The sequence below is a fragment of the Nicotiana tabacum genome, chromosome 23 (assembly GCF_000715075.1).
Source record: "Nicotiana tabacum cultivar K326 chromosome 23, ASM71507v2, whole genome shotgun sequence".
In the NCBI taxonomy this organism is placed as follows: domain Eukaryota; kingdom Viridiplantae; phylum Streptophyta; class Magnoliopsida; order Solanales; family Solanaceae; genus Nicotiana; species Nicotiana tabacum.
The window spans coordinates 144706181-144716024 of NC_134102.1; positions in this window are offsets into that span (position 1 = coordinate 144706181).

Below are 9844 nucleotides of genomic sequence, written 5' to 3' on the forward strand. Positions count from 1 at the left end.
GATGATGGCTGGCTACCCTGGTCGGTTTGAGAAGAAGATCCCAACTTTCTCTTTTTGATTTTCACGGTGCTGCCCTCTCTTCTTTTCTTCAAAGCAGCAATAGGATTTCCCGGATCTATCCAGTTATCTTCCGGATCCTCCTCAACCCCTGCAAGATGGCAACACCGCCAACTTTAGTGACATTCAAATCCACTACTAAAATTTAAATGGACACGGTCGTATGCAATATAATTTACCCAACTATGAGTCGGGGTCGAATCCTGCAGAAAACAATAGGTAGGCGATTAGGCGTGTAAGAAAATTATCACTTATTATGCTAAGCCAAACACTTAGAAAGGTTTTGAGAAAATATTTATAACTAATTGAGAAAATATAAACTAACCTAGAAAGCAAGTAAAATAATCAATGGCTACAAGCATGGATGCGATGTGAATTACACTTAAGTAATGATCCAATGTATTTCACGATTTTACAAATATGAGCTTTAATACTAATTAGCCTCGGGTAATAATTCTATATTAGCTTCTTCCGAAGACTAACAAGACTTCCTAATTGTATTATCTCTAAAACAATTAAGAGATTAAGCACGCCCGAATATGGCTACAAGTAGTTCCAACTTATCCCAAATTAGCGTTCCCAAAATTAATTCAAAGTGAATGGGAGACTCCTAGGGTTAGCTAATCCCTTTGGAAACATTAAAGAACAATAATAATTAAAGAAACAATAACTACTTCAATATAAATAAAGGTCGTTCAATACATAAGCACAACAAGATATTTAATCCACACTTTAAATATGAATATTCACATAAAGAAGATTCAAGTGTTGGAAAAAATACTACACACTTGGATATTCAATACAAAACAAGGAAGTGAAGAAATGAACATAAATGGGTAAGAAATTACCAAAAGCTTCAAATCTTTAAGACCCAAGTGTGTGTGCAATAACCCTAGCACCAAAACTTGTGTTCTCTAGTCAAGAGATTGAAAGATAAGCCAAAGATGTGTTTCCAATAAGCTAGGTCGTGTATTAAAGGGTTTGGGTCCAAACATATGAAATTATAGAAGTGCCCTGAACTGAAGCGCGATAATCGCATTTGCGAAGTGAGGATCGCAATTGCGAAAAATAGCATTACTATTGAGCATCACATTTGCGGTCTCAAAGCTCGCATTTGCGAATTTAAGAATTATGCACTTGATTTCGCATTTGCGAAGGTTGACTTGTCTGGTTGACTTCGCATTTGCGATTCCTCCATCGCAATTGCCACTTTTGCTTGTCATGCCCCGATCCAGGGGAGAGAGACCGGCACCAGGTGCCTCACTTAACCTAGTGTACCAATTTGCGATTGAGGGACTCTGAACATACAATGTCATACTTTGGCCTTAGGGCCACATTGCAAGACAATTTGTGAAACAAAATATAAAATTGAATGGAAAATAGCTCTAACTGAACATCAATATTAAGCTGGGCCAACAAGGCCATCATAACTACTACAGCTGACAAAACAAGCCCAACATATTGCACTAACTGACAGAGTATATCTACAAGCCTCTATTGATGGATGTACTATGGTCGGAACAGGGCCCCGACCTACCCATAATAAATACACAATAAGTACTCAAAATCTTAGACCCGGCAACTACGAAGTACATGGAGCTTACCTATCAAGCTGATCACGGATAATACCTATGAAGGAGGTTTACCAGTATGTCTTTCCGTACCTGCATGCATTAAATGAAGTGTCCCCGGGAATGCGACGTCGGTATGAAATAATGTACCGAGTAGGTAAGGCAATAGAATGACTGAAAGCGGAAACTAAACTGATAATATAATAACTGAGAGTAACTGGGAGTCAAAGATGATTTGTAGATATATTTACCTGTTGATACAAACTCAACTCTCTGAATATAGTAATTAAAATAGATATCCGGCCCTATAAGGCTCGGAACGTGTAACTGCTCGGCCATAGTAGGCTCGCTCATAGGCGCTCGGCCATACTAAGCTCGGTCTCTCGGCCATTCTGGGCTCTCTTATAGGCGCTCGGCCATAGTAGGCCCGGTATATAACGTACCAACTGATCATAGGTTACCCAATAGGGGCCTACCCACCGATTATAGCTCAGTAGTGGTAAAAATATTGTAATAATGTATATATATAGACCCTATACCCTCTTGACAGAAAGAAGATAATACGTAACATAATAGAATGTTCCAAAAAAGGAGAATGTTGTAACTTCTCAGACTAGGATAATGTGAATAAATTCAGGAATAAGAAATTTCTCTTTATGTCTCATTATCAAACACATGTAGTTACGAGATCATGCCAAAATGAAAGAAAGGTATAGCCATAACATAACTTATCACAATCTTTATAATAACCATGTTGAACTCGTCTCTTCTCATCTTAATCTACAACAACGATAATAATACTATCATTAAATTACGAAAGGTACAACTATCGCATAACGAACGTAGGCTTATTTTATATAAAAACGGGCAGCATCTCCCCTATGATCTTTACTTCCTCAAAATTCAGTATAACACCAAAAACACAAGAACACAACAATAAAAACATATATACATTATTTTCCAACCTTATATACACCACAAAATACTACAAAACAGCCCAACACACCGCAATCTTCTCATACACAAAACGACAACTATAGTAGTGTACAACAACCCAAAAATGTTAAGGAGAACGACCAGCCCACCACCCTGCGTTTATGTGGTATTTCTCCACACCCTATCTCTTCCAAAAATCCCTAAAATAGTAGCAAAACACGCAATCTAACAGCAACACCAAAGAGTCCACTACAAGTTGAATAAATCGAACTCACGGCTTCCGATCACCGTCTCGTGAGTTCTTACAAATAATGAACGACTTCCCATACATTTACAGAAGAAAAAATGTATGAAATAGAGTAGTAAACTTACCTTATTTGTTGAATAACTCAGCTCCTATCTTGGTTCTTCAAACTCTAGGTTTTTCTTCCAACTAGAACTTGAAAAGGAGAGAAAATCAATTAGGGTTTGTGTGCAATTGTTTGGAGAATGTTTGCAGAGGTTTAGACCTGGTTATTGTGACCTATTATCAGTGTATTACATGAAGGAAATAGGCCATTAAAATTTATATTTGGACGACCAGAACAGGTCCATATTTGGACATATATAATCCTCTCATTTGAGCAAGTAGGTGACACACCTACTTGTCACCTAGTAGTCTGTGCATTCTTGAAAAAACGCATATATCTCTCTACTCCTATGTCTTATTGACAAACGTGTTAATGAGTTAGAACATAGACTCATAGATCTTCAATTTTATGGGTGGAACACCCCTTAACTCTAAGTATATATGGAGCAAATCGCAGTTACATTTTACCCGAATTTCAGTAAAACTCATGAGTGTAACATGTGATGACTTTCATCGACTTTTGCTCTACAATGCACTTGACCTCAAAATTAACACATGACTATCATAAAACTAAAATAAATCATAACATAATACTCTTATCATGTTAAGAACCCTAGTCTCATTCCAAAGGTATGGGTTATAACATTCCCAACATGTCGACTTTCGACGAACCATTATTTTCTTCAATTCCTTTAGCTTCTGAACCTTCCAACCTTCTTTTCACTTGTTGTTCATGATCTTCCATAGTTATAACTTCCGAGGTAGAATGATAAATTACTTTATATACTTCAAAAGATGATATCATTTTTGGTCTTACATTAGTTTGCTTACGAGGCACTTTTATGTACGAATATATGGGGTGTAACATCATTCCCCCCTTACGAATATTCGTCCTCGAAAGTTTACTCTTAGAGACTTGGGAAACTTTTTGTAGAGTTTCCTCTATACACTAGACTAAAACCAACCTGCACGCAGCCATTAAACATACTATACATACCACACATGGCCAATGTTTATAAATAGCAACACTTGGCCTCACACGACCATCAATCATAAATACTGAAAGTCAAAAATAAGAGCTTACCTTATGACCTAAGAGCCTGAATAGAGCTGTGTTTAAGAATCCCATCTCGAGCCATATCTTCAGTTTGAAATAGTTGGGGATATTTAGATTTCATTTCTTCCTCCGCTTCCCATGTCATCTCTTCCACGTTCTTGCTTCTCCATAAAACTTTCACAGAGGCTACCTACTTATTTCGTAGCTTGCGGATTTGTCGGTCTAAGATGGCAACTGGAACTTCCTCGTGCGATAAGTTCTTCATGATCTGTACATCATCAGTGGGCACCACTCAGGTAGAATCACCAATGCACTTCCGTAGCATAGATACGTGAAAAACTAGATTGACAGACTCTAATTCCGAGGGAAGGTCTAGCTCATATGCTACTCGGCCCACTCATTGAATAATCCTATAAGGCCCAATATACTATGGGCTATGATTTCCTTTCTTGCCAAACCTAATCACGCCCTTCATAGACGACACCTTTATGGATACCTAGTTGTAAAATCCCAAACTCTAAGTCTCGCCGCCGCATGTCAGAATTTGACTTCTGACAACTTTAAGTTATCAACAGTCACTCCTGGACAAGCTTTACTTTCTCTACGGCCTACTGAACCAAGTCTGAAACATCAAACCACCATATAGGATATATGCACGTACGCCCATACAAAGACTCATACGGATCCAGCTGGATACTAGAGTGGTAACTGTTATTATATGCAAACTTGATAAGAGGTAGATGTTCATCCCAGCTTTTTTTAAAATCCAACACACAAGCTCGTAACATATCCTCAAGCATCTGAATTGTGCTCTTAGCTTGTCCATCAGTCTGTGGATGAAAAGTTGTGTTAAGATTCACCTCAGTCCCTAGACCTCTCTGAAATGACCTCCAAAAATGTGTTGTAAGCTGGGGCCCACAGTCAGATATAATAGATACTGGCACTCCGTGTAGCCGTACTATCTCCTTAATATATAACTTTGCATAATCTTTGGTTGTATATGTAGCTATGATTTGTAGGAAATGGGATGATTTCGTGAGCCTATCAACTATCACCCATATAAAATCGAACTTACGATGAGAACGAGGCAAACGCGTGATGAAGTCCATGTTTATCGCCTCCCATTTCCATGTCGGGATATCTATAGTATGCCTTAGACCTCCGTGCTTCTGGTGCTCTACCTTCATATGCTGGAAACTATGACACTAGGCGACAAACTCAGCAATGTTAGTCTTCATATCATTCCACCAGTACACATCCTTAATATCATGATACATCTTCGTCGACCTAGGATGAATGGAGTGCCACGAATAATGTGCCTCTAACATAATCCTGTCTCGTAGACCTGCAACATCTGGAACACACAGACGACCCCCCAACTAATAACCCCATATCTGTGGAGCTCTAACAATGGCTTCTTTTGCTGCGGATTTTACTATCTCAACTCGACCAACTCTGGGTCCACGTACTTCCTTTCCTTCCCTTCAGTTATGAGAGATGATTTTGCAATGTTTTTGAGTACAACTCCACCATCTTCCGAATCTACTAACCGAACTACCAAACAAGACAATTGATGAAGCTCTCTAGCTCGTTCTCTTTTCTCATCCTCAACATGTGCTAAGCTACCTATAGATCGGCAACTTAAGGCATCTGCTACAAAATTAGCTTTCCCTGGATGGTAGAGAATCTTAACATCATAATCTTTCAATAACTCTATCCATCACCTCTGTCGCAAATTCATTTTTTTTCTTGAAAATATATTGCATGCTTTTATAATCTATAAATATATACACATGAACACCATATAAATAATGTTGCCATATCTTAAGTGAATAGACAACCGCAGCTAACTCGAGGTCATGGGTCAGATAATTCCTCTTGTTTTTCCTCAATTGCCTTGAAACGTACGTAATTACCTTCCCATGTTGCATTAGGACACATCCTAACCCGATACTTGAGGCATCATAATACACAACATAACCCTGTGGACCCTCTAGAAGTGTTTAAACTGGCGATGAGGTCAACTTGTTCTTAAGCTCTTGGAAACTCCGCTCCCAAGCCTCTGTCCACTGAAACTTAGCTTTGTTCTAAGTTAGCTTTGTCAATGGTGCCGAAAGGGAAGAAAAACCCTCTACAAACCATCGGTAATATCTTGCTAAGCCTAGAAAGTTACGAACCTCTATCGGAGTGGTATATCTAGGCCAGGATTTCACGGCCTCAGTCTTCAGAGTGTCTACCTTTATACCTTCATCGGATACAATATGCCCCAAGAATGCTACAAACTTTGACCAGAACTCACATTTAGAAAACTTAGCATACAACTTATGATCACAAAGGGTTTAGAGTACCGCTCATAGGTGGTCCGCATGCTCCTCCTCTGAACATGAATAAACCAGAATATCATCAATAAATACTATCATGAACATATCTACAAATGGCCATAATAGGCTATTCATCAAGTCCATAAATACAGCGGGTGCATTTGTCAACCCGAAGGACATGACAAGGAACTCAAAGTGACCAAATCGGGTCCTAAAGGCTGTCTTCGGAATATCTTTCTCCTGAACTCTGACCTAGTGGTACCCCGACCTCAAATCTATCTATGAAAAGTATCTATCCCCCTGCAACTGATCAAGCAAGTCATCGAGCCTTGGAGTTGGATACTTATTATTAATAGTTACCTTGTTCCGCTGCCTATAATCGATAAACATGCTCAACGAGCCGTCTTTCTTCCGCACAAACAGTACCGGTGCACCCCAAGGTGAGGTACTGGGCCTGGTGAAACCTTTCTCCATCAAATCTTTTAATTGTTCCTACAACTCCTTCAATTTGGCAGGTGCCATTCTATATGGAGGGATGAATATTGGTTAAGTTCCCGGAATCAAATCGATGATAAAATAAATTTATCGCTCTGGAGAAATACCTGGAAGTCATCTGGAAACACATCTGCGTACTCTCTAACTACCGAAATAGACTCAAGTGTAGGCATCCCAGTATCTGTATCTCTAACTCGCATAATATGCTAAATACACCCATTTGCGATTATCTTTCTCGCCTTTAGATAGAAAATAAACCTACCTCTGGGTGTCGCTGTATTACCTACACATTCAAGGACTGGCTCACCCAAAAAATGAAATATGGATACCTTTGTTCGGCAATCAATTGTGTCATAGCAAGCTGCCAACCAATCAATGCCCATGATATCATCAAAATCCATCATCTATAGCTCAACTAGGTCGGCTGAGGTCTGACAACTACAAACTATCTCCGTACAACCTCGATAAACCCATCTAGCAATTATTGATTCTCCGACTGGTGTAGATACCACAAAAGGATCAATCAGTATTTCAGGCACTATACCAAACCTCCCCACAACAAACGGGGTAATATACGATACTGTAGATCCTAGGTCTATCAAGACATAAGCATCATGAGAGAAAATGGTTAATATACCTATCATAATATCTGGTGAACACTCCTGGTCCTGTTGACCCACTAAAGCATAGATACGATTTTGGTTACCACCTAAAATGGAACCTCTACCTCTGCCTCGACCTCTACCAGAAGAAGACTGAGACGCACGCCCTAAAGGATGCATGGATATAGATGATCATATTGTTGAACTCGTTGGTTGTGTCATACCCCCATAATCTCTATTTGAGCAATCTTGCATCAGATGCCCCGAACGCCCACATGTATAATAAGCATCAGAACCTGCTCGGCATTGGCCCAAGTTTCCTCTTTTACAGATGTCACACCACGATTTAAATAACTATGTATGCCTTAATCCTCGATGTCGCTGCAAACTCGACGCCTGTGAGCTCTCACCTGGTCCTGATTAAGCATAGCAGTCATACCTATAACCCTATAACTAAGGTGGTGGAGGCCTAGGTGTCCGCCCGAAGTAGTGGGGCCTATAACTACCCTGAGACTACTCCTGAGACCTAGAAAATCTCATTCTCATTCGCTGCCCTTGCTCACTCCTCTCTGCACCCTGCTGCTGATGCCTACCCCTTTCTATATTCTAGGTGAATGCCTGCATCCGGGCGATAGCCATACTATCATGCAATGCAGTAGTGGCACATGCCTCAGTCAACTCTAGGGACAACCCTGCTATAAATCTGTGGATTCTGTCCCACATAGTAACAACTATGGATGGAGCATATCTGGCCAATGAGTCAAAACGGAGCTTGTCGAATCTCCCGCGGGGGCTAGAAACCGATTGACTCGAGCCTGTCGGATCTCCCGCTGTAAGTACTGGTCAAGGAAGGCATCGAAAAAATTATCCGAAATAGTTGTAAGTGCATCACGTCCTCTGGACCTCTCCAATACCTCGTACCAAAGGATGGCTATACCTTAGAGTCGAAAAGCTGCTAGCTCAACTGCCTTTTTTTGTGACATGCATAACCCGAAAGATCCTGTGAAGCTGATCTATGAAATCCTACGGGTCCTCCCTCTGGACTTTCCTCGTGAATCCTGGGGGACTCAAAGCCATAAACTATCATACCCTTGAACTCCTAGACCCTACACTAACTGATGCCCTACCATGTTGCTGGGTAGCTACCAACTGTGTTAACCAATGCATCTCACTCCTAAAGTCCTTATCTGATGGAAGTGGAGAGGAAACTGGATGTGCGGTATCCCTAGAAATCTCCTCAGGTGGTGGACGAGCCGGTAATGGCTGAGTAGGGGTCTCGCCCTAGGCCTCCAACTGAGCCCCATCTACAAGGGGTACCCTGTTGGTCCCCTCACCCGTTGTTGCATCTCTCGTCTGACTATTCATAGTCTTCATAGTTACCGTCATCTCTATATGCAAGCACCAATATGTAAGTTTAACTCAAATTTCCTATAACTCAGTTCTACATAACGATTTAGATTTTAAATACGGGTAACCAACTACTAAATGCCCTGTAGTTCCCTGCTTATATAATGTGGTGCATAACACATCTATAAACAAGACCCTACTAGACACGGCTTGTATACTCACTAGGATAGATCTGGTCTGATTCCAAGTTTGTCACACATCGAACCTGGGGACGAGACCGGGACCTGGTGCCTCAATTAACCTAGTGTACCAACTTATGACTGAGTGACTCTAAACATACAATGTCATACTTTGGCTATAGGGCCACGTTGCAAGACAATTTGCGAAACAAAATATAAAACTGAACGGAATCTAGCCCAGACTAAATATCAATATAAAGCTGGGCCGACAAGGCCGTCATAACTACTACAACTGATAAACCAACAAAAATATACATACAAGGCATACAAGCCCAACATAATGCACTATTTGACAGGATATGTCTACAAGCCTCTACTGATAGATGTACTGTGGTCGGAACATGGCCCATAATATATACACAATATGTACTCAAAACCCTAGATCCGGCAACTCCGAAGGACTTGGAGCTTACCGATCAAGCTAATCATAGACAACACCTACCAAGGAGGTTTATTAGTCTGTCTATCCTAACCTGCATGCATGAAATGTAGTGTCCCCAAGAATGGGATGTCAATAAAAATAATGTACTGAATATGTAAGGCAATAGAATAACAGAAAGATGAAACTAAAATGATAATATAATAACTGAACGTTACTAGGAGTCAAAGATGATCTGGAGATATACTTACTTGCTGATACTGACTCAACTATCTCAATATCGTAAGTAAAATAGTTGCCCGGCCTTATAAGGCTTAGAACGTGTAACTGATCGGCCGTAGTAGGCTCGCTCATAGGTGCTTGGTCATAGTAGGGTCGGTATATAACGTACCATCTTATCAGAGTTTTCCCAATAGGGGCCTGCCCACCGATTATAGCTCGGTGGTGGTGAAAATAATGTAATATTGTATATATATATATATAGACCCTAT